At 44.8% G+C, this 12,636-nt stretch overlaps 1 long non-coding RNA gene across 2 annotated transcripts in view; it reads left to right on the forward strand.

Moving 5' to 3' along the window:
* The window catches only part of LOC106037465 (uncharacterized), a 56,086-nt gene extending 46,218 nt beyond the window's left edge, over positions 1-9,868 (forward strand). The window contains exon 3 of one of the 2 annotated variants that reach the window (XR_010834841.1): positions 7,875-9,868. This is a non-coding gene — a long non-coding RNA (uncharacterized lncRNA). Of the gene's footprint in view, positions 1-6,408; positions 6,678-7,874 lie in introns of those variants that run through there. The other variant, XR_010834842.1, reaches the window with a different exon arrangement.
* Positions 9,869-12,636: the final 2,768 nt, after the last annotated feature.

Genomic DNA, 12,636 nt, shown 5'->3' on the forward strand with positions numbered 1-12,636 from the left:
TGAAAGGTAAAATGATTAAGTAGTTTCTTGTAAGGAAATTCCTCTAAGTAGGCACTTTCTAAAAACTCACAATAAATGTTCACTTATCAGATCAACTTTGTAGATATAACTGTTCATAATCCTGTACTGCATGCCTAAGAAGGCATACATAGGTTTTTCTAGCATAACTGAGTTTCTTACGTGGCTTATTATAATTGCAATAATTTTTGTATGTGTTTAAAACTAAGGACTGGGAGTATTATTATCACACCGTTTCAGGACACATAGTGGTTGAGCAATGGAGCTGCTTCCTTTGGATCTATCTGGCATGGATGTGCTTTGCCTCCTCTAATTCTCCTTCTCCTTGAGATCTGCAAAAACACCAGCTTGCTAGCCCTTCAAGCAGGGAGGTTTCAAGCAAGTGCACAGGGCGCATTATTGTAACTAATCTATCAATTGAGCATATATACTTGTTGAGGCAGTGCATTTAGCAAACTTACATAAACGAGTCACTTCCAGGCGTGGATATGTCCACATAAATCAGAGCACACATATCCCAGCTGAGATCAAACCCCACTGAAATATTTTTGCAGTCAAGTGATAAAGAGTAAGGAAGAACTGTTCTGAATCCCCACGCAGGCCTGCTTCAACCTGGACTCATAATTTTAGCTCTAATCATAAAGGAATATCTACTATAGATTTATTTTAATATCCCCTTGTGGATGTGACAGACTGAAAGTGTGTGAGCCCTGATACCGGAAAGCAAATAACACCGCTTGCAGGCTTCTTGACCCAATGGAGATGTCGCACAGGAGGTCAAGACAATCCCATGAATGCATTCGGCACTGAAATCTCCCCTCCAGTGCGCCGGTGGCTGCCAGCCGAGGTGCCCCGCAGCATGCCAAGAGGCCAGCTGCAGCTAATAACCACCCGGGCATCTGGGCACCCCGTGCTGCTCCTGCCAACGCGCCGCAGAACTTGTCTGCAGCACCGACAGGTTTTCCTAATTCGCTCTTACACACAAAATCAAACAGGAAAATATTTAATTTGACAGGGCAAACAAATGGTGCTTTAGTGGAGAAATGATACTTCCAGCATATGATGGCCATCTGCCTGCTCCTCGTCGTGATTGTTGGGGAGTTATAATTGGACACACGGTTTTGACACCTACAGAGACTAGCTGGTACCGCCACCAGACAATTTTAAGTGGGACAGCGCATTTATGAGTGTGAATTTTCACTTGGCTGCCATCCAGACAGCCCTGCTAGAGATCACTGGGTGGTCAGGGATAAAAATGGTTAATGAAGTCTCTGTTTCAGTTAAAGCTAAATGTACAAATTACACATTTTTTAAATCATTATTATTTTGCATTTATGGCTACTAAAGATTCTACTTGGGTTAGAACAAAGTGTACAAATTGTATGTATTTTATATTTACACATATTGGCATTCATTGCCAGTGTCTGACTGCTCTCAGGAGCCGACGACAAACCCTGTTGTGCCAGTGGGTGTCTTTTCTCCAAATCCATCAGGCTCCATCCTGGAAAACCTAGGAAGGAGCAGTGCCTTCCTGTGCCTGTACAGACTGTTCCCACTGGGACAGAGCACACAAACACCAGTTTACATTTATTGTGCTCTGCAGCCTGCCAGTACTAAAGCCACATCTGCTGTGGTTGGTGTTCCTTTCTTAGTCAAGGGCAACAAGACTTTCACAAATACCCCCACCAAAATATCATTTTTTAGCCCAAACTTGTTGCCAAACTCTATTTTAATCTTTTTAAAAAAACAAGCAAGTAAGCAAACAAACACCAAAACAAAACAACCAAACACAAACTGGAGATCACTAAATTCATAATGATGTAGAGAAAATGCTGATAATCTTGTTCTACAGCTTACCCGCAAAATGTCTGCACTCGGTGTTTATCCTGTCAGTATATAATGCTAGTGACAGCAAACAGTCCTGCAGAAAGCTACCCCTCATTTGCAGGGAGCGGAGGGAAGCATGGGGCTGAGCAGAGGCATGAGATGGCTCCGTTGGTGCAACACGGGCTAAGTGTGCAGTGGCGAGGCACTGGTGTGGCTGTGGCAGGGACAAGTTGTCAGCTGTGATGCTGGATCTGCCAATTCCCATGTAAAAGGCAAGTGGTGATGCAGGGATGGCATTTACTGTAGGTTTTGAGGAAATTAGCTTTTAATATGTTGTGCCTGGCTCATCCTCATTTCATAGAGAGGGGAGCTACTTTAACAATGCATGGTGGCACAGTTTTTTCCCATCGGGTATTAATGATATATTTGAAATGTGACTGCTCTCTGACAATTTGTAGTGCAGTGGTTCTAGTCCAGGCAGAGGAGGGTCAGTACAGCCTTGGTTTGATTTCTAGACGAAAGCTATGCCAGCATAAAAATACTCTTTGGCACCATAGGGGGTTTTTAGGGCCAAGACCCAATTTCTTTATTTATTGATACATTTATTCTTGAAAGAAAAAAAGGCTGGATAAGAATTGACCTGAATTCCTCCAGTTCTAGACCAGCAATGATGTGAGATAGGAGCGCATCTCAGTCCTTGCCCCGTGGGCTGATGGTGGGCCTGGGCCCCTGCTGAGCCTCCAGCAGCTATGGGCTGTGTGAGGCCAACAAGACTGCTGCAGCCGGGCTGGGGTTGCGAGGCTGGCTGCTTATGGAGGTTAGAAGGTTCGGGAATGGTTTAGATGCATTTATTTCTGAACTCCCAGGACAGTCACCAGTGATTTTCTCAGGTTTAGGACATTGGCTAAATCTTAAATTCCAAACCTGCCACCAGTTCCCTCCTTTGCCGTTTCACTGCTCTGTCCCAGGCATTATTTAGCCAAGGGACTGCACTGTCCCAATTACGTATAAAAATACCAAACCAAGGTACTAAACCGAAGGTGGATTATGTATTATTTTTTCCCTGTTGAGGGAAAAATATTTTTTGTCCATGCATTTCAAAGCACGCTATTGTTCATGAACAATTTAAGAGAGAAATATTTGATGCTGCAGGGGCATTGGTAATGACCTAATCAAAGGCAAAATGCCCCTTTGCTCCTGTTCAATGTTCATATTGCTTAGTTCTTATTAGCATTGATTTTCCCCGAGCCTTTAGCATCCTATTTATGAAAGGTAGCATAATGAATTTTAGCAATAAACAAGAATGTCGGAACAACAAAATAGACCTTTCTTCCACTGGCTGCTGTGTAAGTGTGAAGCGGCTGCATTTCCAGAAGGGCTCTGCTTTGGCTGGCTTACATTTCCTCCACCGCCACGTGGCGAACACTCTGTGCCCCCGTCACCATCCATATGTAGGGCAAGAGAAGTGTTTACTGCAGATGAGGGATACGCTGAATGTCTAGTCTGATGATGTTTGTATTTAAGTCAGTTGGGAATACCTGACATTCTCAATTACGGCTTGTTTGCACACTCTCTTTGCAATTACCAAGCAGTTTGCAGCCAGTGCACCTAAAGTCTGCTCTGGGACAGGCTAAAATCTCACTGTCAAAGCTAGGAAGGTATGTGGCATTTGCAGTGCTAATAGAGAAGGATCTGAAAAAAGGCCTAAACTTTGTTCAGACATTTTAAGCGACGACTCGGTCACTAGTCGTTCCCACAGCTCCTTGCTGATGTAATTACAAACCAGTCCCAGCTTAGGCTGGCTGAAAATAAACTTCACATTTTCATTTAATTGGTTGGATTTTCTGCCTCAGAGTCACACACCAAAAAAAAAAAAAAAAAAGGCACAGAAAAAAATATTTACTTAAAGGGGTTACCTAAGTAGGATCTCCCAAATATTTAAATGTCCCAAACAACAGGTAAGGCAATAAATCATATAAAAATTAAATCATATAAAAATGTGTTAAAATATAAAAGTAGCAGGTGAGTAAATTTACAGTGGGGGAGCTGAATGTCTATGGTTATTTCTTGAACCCTGCTCCCTGAGATGCAATCCATTCAAGTCCCATATGTTAAGCCCAACAGCTCCCTGGTTCTTGTCCAGAATTTTCTTGACAAAAGTCACATGAAAAAAACACCTGCAATTTTTGCATTCAGCCTTCAAGCAGAGCCTGCCAGGGATACTGGTCAGGCAGTGAACTATTCCAGTTATGTTTTGAAGCAAAGATGGGACAGCAGGCAGTGAGGGCTTCCACATCTTTGGTCTTGTCAGCTCCAGGAGGACTGAGAAGCTCCCATTCTGCCTGGCAGCTGGAGGTGTCGAAAGCAGCAGCTCCGATCAGCTCTGCCCCATCCTCAGGGTATGCTGACTTTTCCCTGTGCTATGGCTAAAGCCTTCTTATTTACAGTGAAGCATTAACATTAGCAATCAGCAGCTCAGTCCTCTGTCTTGGTCAGTCTGTTGTCATTTCTCTCTCTCTGCAGTGAGGTTCAGGCACATAAATAATAATGTGTGTTAATGCCTTTGAAAAGTCTGCACTGGACCTTGCTGCACTCTGAAGTTTTTTATTTTTAAGGGTGGTAATTTTTTTTTTTTTAGTATGTGTGTTATGGGAATATTCATCCTCCCATCCTCCCGTTCTCTGAACTATCTGCAAAAGAATATTTGAGATGTTCAGATGATGCCAGTAAAACACAGTAAAACACAGTTCTCAGGGACATTAGGCAGGGGGAACATGAGAAAGGGGATATGGGGCAGACGCCAGATCAGTGGATGTCTGAGAAGTGCTTGGTCACCTCAAAATCCTTGGTGGGCTCGGGGTGCCAAGCTGAGGGTCACAGGTGGCAGGGAACACCAGAATCAATGTGTGGAGTGTCAGCAAGGGTAGCTTTTGGCTGCACTTCATTAATGTAAGCTGGGAAGCGACTTACATTTATGACCAATGAGTTGCAGGATATAATTCATGCAGCAAAGAAAAGGAGCAGTAGCTGAGAAACAAACTATTCACTATTTTTTTTCTATCTTTCACCAGCTGAAAGAAGTTGTTGGCAAAACTGGAAAACCTCGGGTCATTTGGAGTTCAGCTTTATGATGAACTATTTATTATCCCTGTAATTATATTTGACAAATCAAAGATCAGTGTAGACCTTACAAGTCTTTAATGAGAAAGAATGTCAATCTTTGCTCAGTATATTCCCTGCATGTTCGGTTCAACTGCCCAAAATCCAGCTATGGGTGCCTCCGTCTTGGTAAGCTGCAGTGTCTGGGGCATGGAAATGTGCCTGCGGGAGGCCAGGAGCATATCCTCGCCAGAGATGGGGATGCTGGAAGCAGTGGTGAGCCTGGGCAGCAGGCTGGTGTCAGGAGGGTGCCTACAGCCCATTTGCTGCTTCTCCCCAGAGCTGCTTCTTCGAGTCCCTGCTGCAGTCTGCATCCGTATTTAAGCACTAGCCTGACAGGGGGAGGATTTCTTGAAGCTGAAAACTGGATTCAGCAGCAGCTCCTTAGCCTGTATTACTCCTGTGAAGCCCCTGAGAAGTTATTTATTAGGCTGAATCCCATCCTTATCCATGTCAGGGGAGCGGTGGAAATGCTAACGCTGTGTTCAGAAATCGTAGAATTGGATAAGAACGATTCCTTTACATTTTTATGTGAGAGGAGCAGCAGCTATTCTAATTCATCTCCTAGTTTCTGAGACTCTAAAAGTCACTGACTTACTATAATTAATGTATTTTTTTTTCTTGCAGAACTTTATTCATAATAAACCTTTTTATGTAAAAGAAAGAAAAAGTAGACATTTTCCTGGGGTATATCCCAGTAACAGGCTCTGCTGGATAAATTGCCAAGTCATCCTATGATTTGCATTAAAAAAGCACAGGGTTAGCTATCCCAAGACATAACACTGTAACTTAGTTTTTTATCTACTTTGCTCAATTAATCAGCAACCACCACTATGCCTTCGGAGTGAGGGTCTGCAAGAAGACCTCAGAGGAAAGCTTTGCAGCATGGACGGATCCTGCACCACCTCCCAGGGTAGGGTGGCCCCTGGAGGAGGAGGAGCAGGGTCAATCGTTATTTCTAATTTCATGCATCTTGTCTCCTTTGGCGTGCTTGGAGGTAGCTGGGCGTTGCTTTCCATCAGCAGGTGTTGATGCTGAAAATCTTTTTCTGCTATTTCCAACCCCCCCACCCCGTTCCACCTTGCACAGGGCTGCTGAAGCCCAGCTGGCAGGGGACCATCATCTGCGACACGCGCAAAGAAAACCCCTCTCTCCTTGTCCCCAGCAACCCCCGTGCAACGACCGAATAATTTTCCTCCCACTTGTTTTCCACGGGATGCTGTGGGGCTGTACACGCGGCGCGGGGGAGAGGCAGAGCCAGCCCTGGTCCCAGCGCTGGTGCGGTTCCTGCCATCCGGCTGCTGCGGATGTGACGGGAATGGGAATCGCGGAGCTCTGTCCTCGCACAGCGCTTTGTAAATGAATCGCTTTGATCTCAGGCGGATTTCCCCGTGCTATTTTTAGATGCGGTGAGGATAACCGAGGGATGTCGATTCTGATGCAGACAGAAAGGAGCTTCAGATGCAGTTTTCCTCCTGGGGCAGGAGAGGAGAGCAGGAGGAGGAAAACAAGGCAACCTCCAGCAGTGTTTCTGAGCCTTCTGGAACAGACAGAGATAGGTCGCTAAGCCCTTGAGGCTGAAGAGGGATGTTCCCTAAATATAAAATTCTGATAAATCTCCTTATGCTTCTCCTTGATGCTTTTTGTATAACTCACCATTCTGCAACAGCCCAGAGTCAGGATCTGTGATTAAATTCAGCTTTGCAGGGTCCTGGATATATTTATAAGGGATTGCTAATTGTTACCCTTTATTCAAAAATAATTGCAACATCTCTCACTCTCCCTGTTTAAAGGACATAAGTGGATGTCTCAGATTGCTTGGTTTTGATCATGTCAATTCCTGCTTTGCGTTTTGCCTTCAAAAATAATAAATAACTTAAGCAAAGCAAGAAATAGAAAATCAAATAAAACCTTTCTTCCGCAGGAGCGTGTGCGTGTGTTTGGAGGTTTGCACGCAGGTTGCTGGAAGGGGAGAAAACCTGTGTACAGGGGGAGAGCTCTTTGGAAGGGTTTTATTTCTTCTTCTTCTCCCATCTCCCGTTGCTGGGGAAACCGCCAGCCCCAGCGCTGGGAGCGGCTGACTCACCGCGCCCAGTCCTCACCGCACGCACTGCGCCTCGAGCTACAGCGCAGGAACAAAGGAAACACAGACTTCAGCAGTTAGACACGAAATACCAAAAATCTCCTTTCCCGATGTCTCCAGGACGTGGCTGGTGGCAGCTGGCTGTAAGCGGTCCCAAAAAGCCGTAGCAAAGCCATGGGCAAGGCTTTTATTTGGTGTCCCGGGGAAGGAGAAGGCAATGCTGCCTTCGGTGATGGGGTCCCAAGCTCTGCAGAGCTGTGCAAGGGTGACTCCATGGGCGTCGCATGGCTCCGACGGTCACTAAAGCTGATGTAAGAATCCCTATTGATTTCCATTGGGCTTACTCACTGCCCACCTTTCCATAAATCTTCACGGGAACACAAACGAGCCCTCTTCTCTTGCTCCCTCCTCTGCTGCGTTCGCATTTTGTGGATGGAGCTCAGTTCCGTCCAGCTGTGAGCACAGGGTTTATATGGGCATTCCCTTTTCCATTTGTAATTGTGCTGCTCGTGCCACCTGCGGTTAGGGGGTGGCTGTCGACAGCCAAATGCAGTGGTGCAATGAACTTGGTCATCTGTTAGCATAAATCGAGATGCTGATATAATTACGTTTATAAATTCCAAATCACAAGGTCAAACAAATAGGCTTAACAGTAAGCAATTTGGGGTCTCCTTGGGATTTGCAACGCATTTACTAATGTTTTATTCAGAATTTCTCTATCTGGAGAGCTAGAAGTTTAGTTGCTATGTCGGTGTTTCTGGTTTTCATGTTTTCTTTTTATCCACAGATTTTGGGGACGGAGAGGAAGAAAGCAGGAAATGTGATGGGACTGTAGGAGAGCAGCAAGCACAGCAGGACCAGCAGCAGCCAGAAAGAAGGCTTAGCAGGGTGTCGCAAAGCTCGCATGTTTGGCTCCTGCCTTGGCAAGCTTTGGGAACCTGAGTTATAGCTGGAAATTTCCCCTGGCTCGGGTTTCTGGGTCGCCTGTGATGCTCAGACTGTTGCTAGCATCTGCACTGGGGAGCAGAGCCTGACATTACAGCTGTTGAGGTCCAAGACAGACACTACCAGCAACAGGCTCCCAATATTTTTGGCATACCCTTTCCCCACATTTCTCCCCGTTCCCTCTTTGTCTCCTGTCTTCCTTCCCAACACTGGGGTACAAACAACTTCACGTTAATTTAACCTAACAGCTAACACCTAAAGCAAAAAAGATGTATACTTGAAAGACCTCCAACTTCAGTGCGTTTTTCCTTCATCCAGCACAAATGTGCGTGACCAGATGGACCAGATACGCATCCTCTGCCCCCCCCACGCACCACACCTGAGCAGTCTCTCCAGATGTGTTCAGAAGTCTGGACAACCCAGGACAGCCCAGCACAACCCTCCTCAGCATCGCTGGGGCCATCCTTCATCTCCTTAGTCGTGCTGCCCCTCCACAGTGAGACATCCCCCTCCTGATCCTTCCTCCTGCTTCACACTTGCTTTTTCTGCAGAAGTCCCTCTGGGTATCATGTTATCAGTAGATCACATCTGAATTTTGCACCTGTGAATGTAAGGCTCGTGTCTCTTCTTGCCAAGTCCATCTCAGATGGCTGGGGGGTCAGGGCAGCCACATCCCCCCTGCACCTCCAACCCCCAAGTCCCCACAGCCCCGCACTGCAGAGCTGCCAGGAGCTGGGGCAGGAGGACAGTTTTGTTAGCGTTAGTACTGAAGCAGCATTTTAAGCCAGTCACAAGCCAAGGCTGGGTTTTCACAACAAAAATTTGGATTTAGAGGGTGAACTCCCTCCTGAATCCTGAAAACCCGCTGCCTGGTGGATGCCTAATTCTGCAAGTAGGTCACGCCTGCTCTCTGCCTCTGGGTACGGCGGAGACTTGACAGGTCTAAATAATAACTCTTATCTCCTCGCTCTTTGATGTGAGATGTCACTAAGATGTTCCCTGCCATTCACTTTTCATTTCTCCTCTTCCCTTTCTGTAAAACTCTGCTGAACACACAAGTTAATGAATGATAAGACATTTCTAGGTCCCACCGGTTTTGGCAGCACACAGTCTCCCCTCGCCAACCTCCGACGTGGCCCTTTGCATTGCCCTGCTGTGGGAGACCTGCTGGCAGGACCACGATGTCCAGTGTGCAGAGCCCAAAGCTGACAGCCCTCTGCCTATAAAAGAATCAAAAGTTGCACTTACTGCTTGTGTAAGGATGTGTGCGTGCATATGCATGGTCTTTACATCAAAATGCTGCTTGTGTATGACACCACGGATAACATCTCATCCTGTCCTCTTACAGTCTCCAGCTCATCGCTCTGTAAAGAGTTGCAGATCTAAGCTTTAAATAAAGTTGGGAGTTGAAAGCTGTGCAAGGGAATCCCATTAACAGAAGCTGTGTCAATGCCATTGGCAGCTCAAATGCTAAGACACAATGCATATATGGTTTCTTACTCTTGCATTTTACCGACATGTATTCAGCTGGGTCTTTGTCAGAAAGGTTTCAGCTTTTACAGGGAGTCTTTCAAAGACCTTGCCCTAATTATGAAGCAATTCCAGTGACATTTTAAATTATGGGTGAGTTTTACATAAGTCTTTTGATACGTGTTGTTATGACATGTAAAATTTTATCTTTGCCAGTTGCAGTGAATTATGTAAGATCTTTGTTTTGCATTTGTCAGGGTAATTTGAAACATTGCAGATTTAACGAATGCACTTTCAAAGGACCCAATCCAGCACACAGCTGCGATAGCACAGATAAGCTTCATAAACTTTATTAAATTTCTATTAAATTATATAAGCTATCAGACATGTTTATGTGACAGTGTTAAAGCTGCAAAGTCAAGCATGCAAGGAGTAGGAAAAGTCTTATCCTGAAACGCAGCCCCTTTCCTGGGCTTCCAGTGGTGGCTCATTATATGATCAAATGTTGTTTTTTTCCATAGGGGCCCAGCCTCAGTCGCTGAACAGACTGCCTGATGCAAATCAATGGGCAGCAATTCAAAAATCTGTTTCCTTCCCGTCATTCAGTGTGTGGCCCCAGCCCTTGTTTACTGCATACTGCTTAGCCTTGCTGTAAAGATGAAATACTGTTTCTGCCTGGGTTTTTCCATGACACTCATTACTGCGGTGTTTGTTTATTTCACATGCAAACTATTAATTAATTTGTCTCTGTGAAGCCCAGTAAGGCACGGGAGAAGCATTATCACTTTATAGATAAGGAACAGAGACACAGAAAGAGTCAAGTCAAGAATGTCAATTAATTTGGGATGTTCAACTCGAGATGCTCAAGAGCTGATACCTCCATGCATGTCTTATTTATCTGTCTGCTTTAGTGCTGCTGTGCCTTTCAGCATCTAAAGGGTAGGACCACAGAAGACAGTTGCTGCCTGACCAGAGAGGCTGCCCAAAGCACTTCCCAGAGCACAAGAAACAGCAGCAAGACAGAAGTGAAGGAAGGGCAGAAGATGCCAGAATGCATGCAACTTCTTGGCCAACATTTGCACAGGCCTGCAGCTGCAGGGGCCACGCTGAGCTCACCAGCCTCCTTGGCCTTCTTCAGATCACAGTTTGCCAGCTCCCAGACCAGAAATGAGAGACCTGAGCATCACTGCAGAAACTTTCACTTGTCTGAGCTCCAGGAGTATTTATATAATTTAATCGATAAATTGCATTGATTTATTTGCACTAAGTAACTCCTTGGGATCTGGATAATAGATAAGGGTGTGCATGGTGCTGTACAAACACATCGTAAATAAATGTAGCTTGCAAATCAATTGTCAGTTATTGGTGATTAATCTTCTCGTAGTAACATAATGTGATGTGCTTATGGATTTTTTTTATTTTTTTATTTTGAATTTGACCTAAGAGATTTCAGTCATTTATTTCAGGAAGGCTGCCCTTTAAGCCAGATCTTACACTTCTTAAAAGGTCGTAGGGTTCTAAATATCATGGTAACTTATGAAGCACGGCTCCCTGAGAGGTCTGACAGCTGCCTTCAGCAGAACAAAGCAAGGTCCTGTTCAAACAAGCGCTTGGCCATGGAGGCTATAGGCTGTGTTCTTACAGGGAATTTCACACTATTGTCCTCTTTGGCTGCTGGTGCTGCATACATAAAATACTGTAAAGGTTACCCCAGCTGGCTCCCAAAGCCTGTGTACATCAACATATGTGAGGAACAGCACAGACATTTACCATCATCCTGTCACCGGCTGGTTCGATTTCTGACATTAGTGAGAGAGCTGAGCGCATTATAATGTGGTGCTTTACTAACTGCATCTGCTGTGAGATTTATGCACGAGAAAGATAAATATATTTGACCACAGTTAGGTGTAATTACAGATACATGGAGGCCAATACAGACACCAGAGCCAGATGAGACTGCAGCTACCACACCCCTTGCCTGATCTCAGCACTCCCAAGCAGTGCACAGCTGAGATGACTTCAATCACATTCATCTCCACAATGCATTATTATATAACAAGAAGACTGTTTTATATCTGTTCATTAGGTTTCCCAGAAAAAGGACAAACTTCCTTGTCTCTTTTTCTTCCTCATCCTCTCATAGCACATGGAGGGCAGAAGGGCGCAGCCATGTGGTCCAGAGGGATCTCTGTCACCTGCAGTTCGGGTGCTTTACATGGGGTTTCAGGTTTTTTAATTTTATTTTTTATTTTTTGGTAATAAGAAGAAAGGGCTTTTAAAGTAACGTCTATGCAATTGTTTATCATTGTTACAATGTTGCTTCTTCGCTCTTTTCTTGTGCATTTTCATGCACTGTTAGGCACACATCACTATTTTATAGCACAGCACTCACTTTTACGAAGTACAGGTGATACTTGAGCTATTCTGATTACAATGTTTACGTTCTAGGAGTATTTATGGGAGAGGGGAATGTATATGTTTGCTGCTAAACTTCCAGTCTATTGTACTGATAAACTCACAGTGGCAACCTGAAGTCCATCTGAACACAGATCAGGTATTTGGCCAAGCATTATTGTATATTGTATAGGTGAACTAACACAAACCATTATGATTACAAATTTGTCTTACAAACCATTGATTTCCTTCTGTTTATTGAGCAACAATATGGCTTTAGCCCAAGGTTCAGGTGGTAAATAAAATGAATTAAAGCTATTGCTCCTGGCCCTGGGCTTGTTTGTTAACAGTACACGATACACTCAGGCTCCATGAGCTCATTCATGTTGGTTGACCCTTCCATGACCACAGGCATTTTCCTCTGGGAGCCATTCCCAGAGCGTGAGGAGGAGACTTACTCTGCACTCTGGGCAGTCAGGGCAAAGATCATAGTTGGAGGTTGATAATCAGATGGATGGAAGTTTTGCTGATGTTTAATGAAGACTCTTGGTAGTAAGAGAAATGCTGAGAGCTGTAGGCAGCCCGACTTTCAATAACTTTGCCACTTTTGAGTCATTGTTAATACCATCCCACTCAGTGGTTATTCCTAGGCCTACTCTCTCTTCCCTGCACTTTTTTTTCTCATACACTTTTAATTTCCTTTAACCCTGATGGCAATTACCTCCCCCCACCCCAGCCCC

Source organism: Anser cygnoides, chromosome 13 (genome assembly GCF_040182565.1).
Source record: "Anser cygnoides isolate HZ-2024a breed goose chromosome 13, Taihu_goose_T2T_genome, whole genome shotgun sequence".
NCBI classification, from domain to species: Eukaryota; Metazoa; Chordata; class Aves; order Anseriformes; family Anatidae; genus Anser; species Anser cygnoides.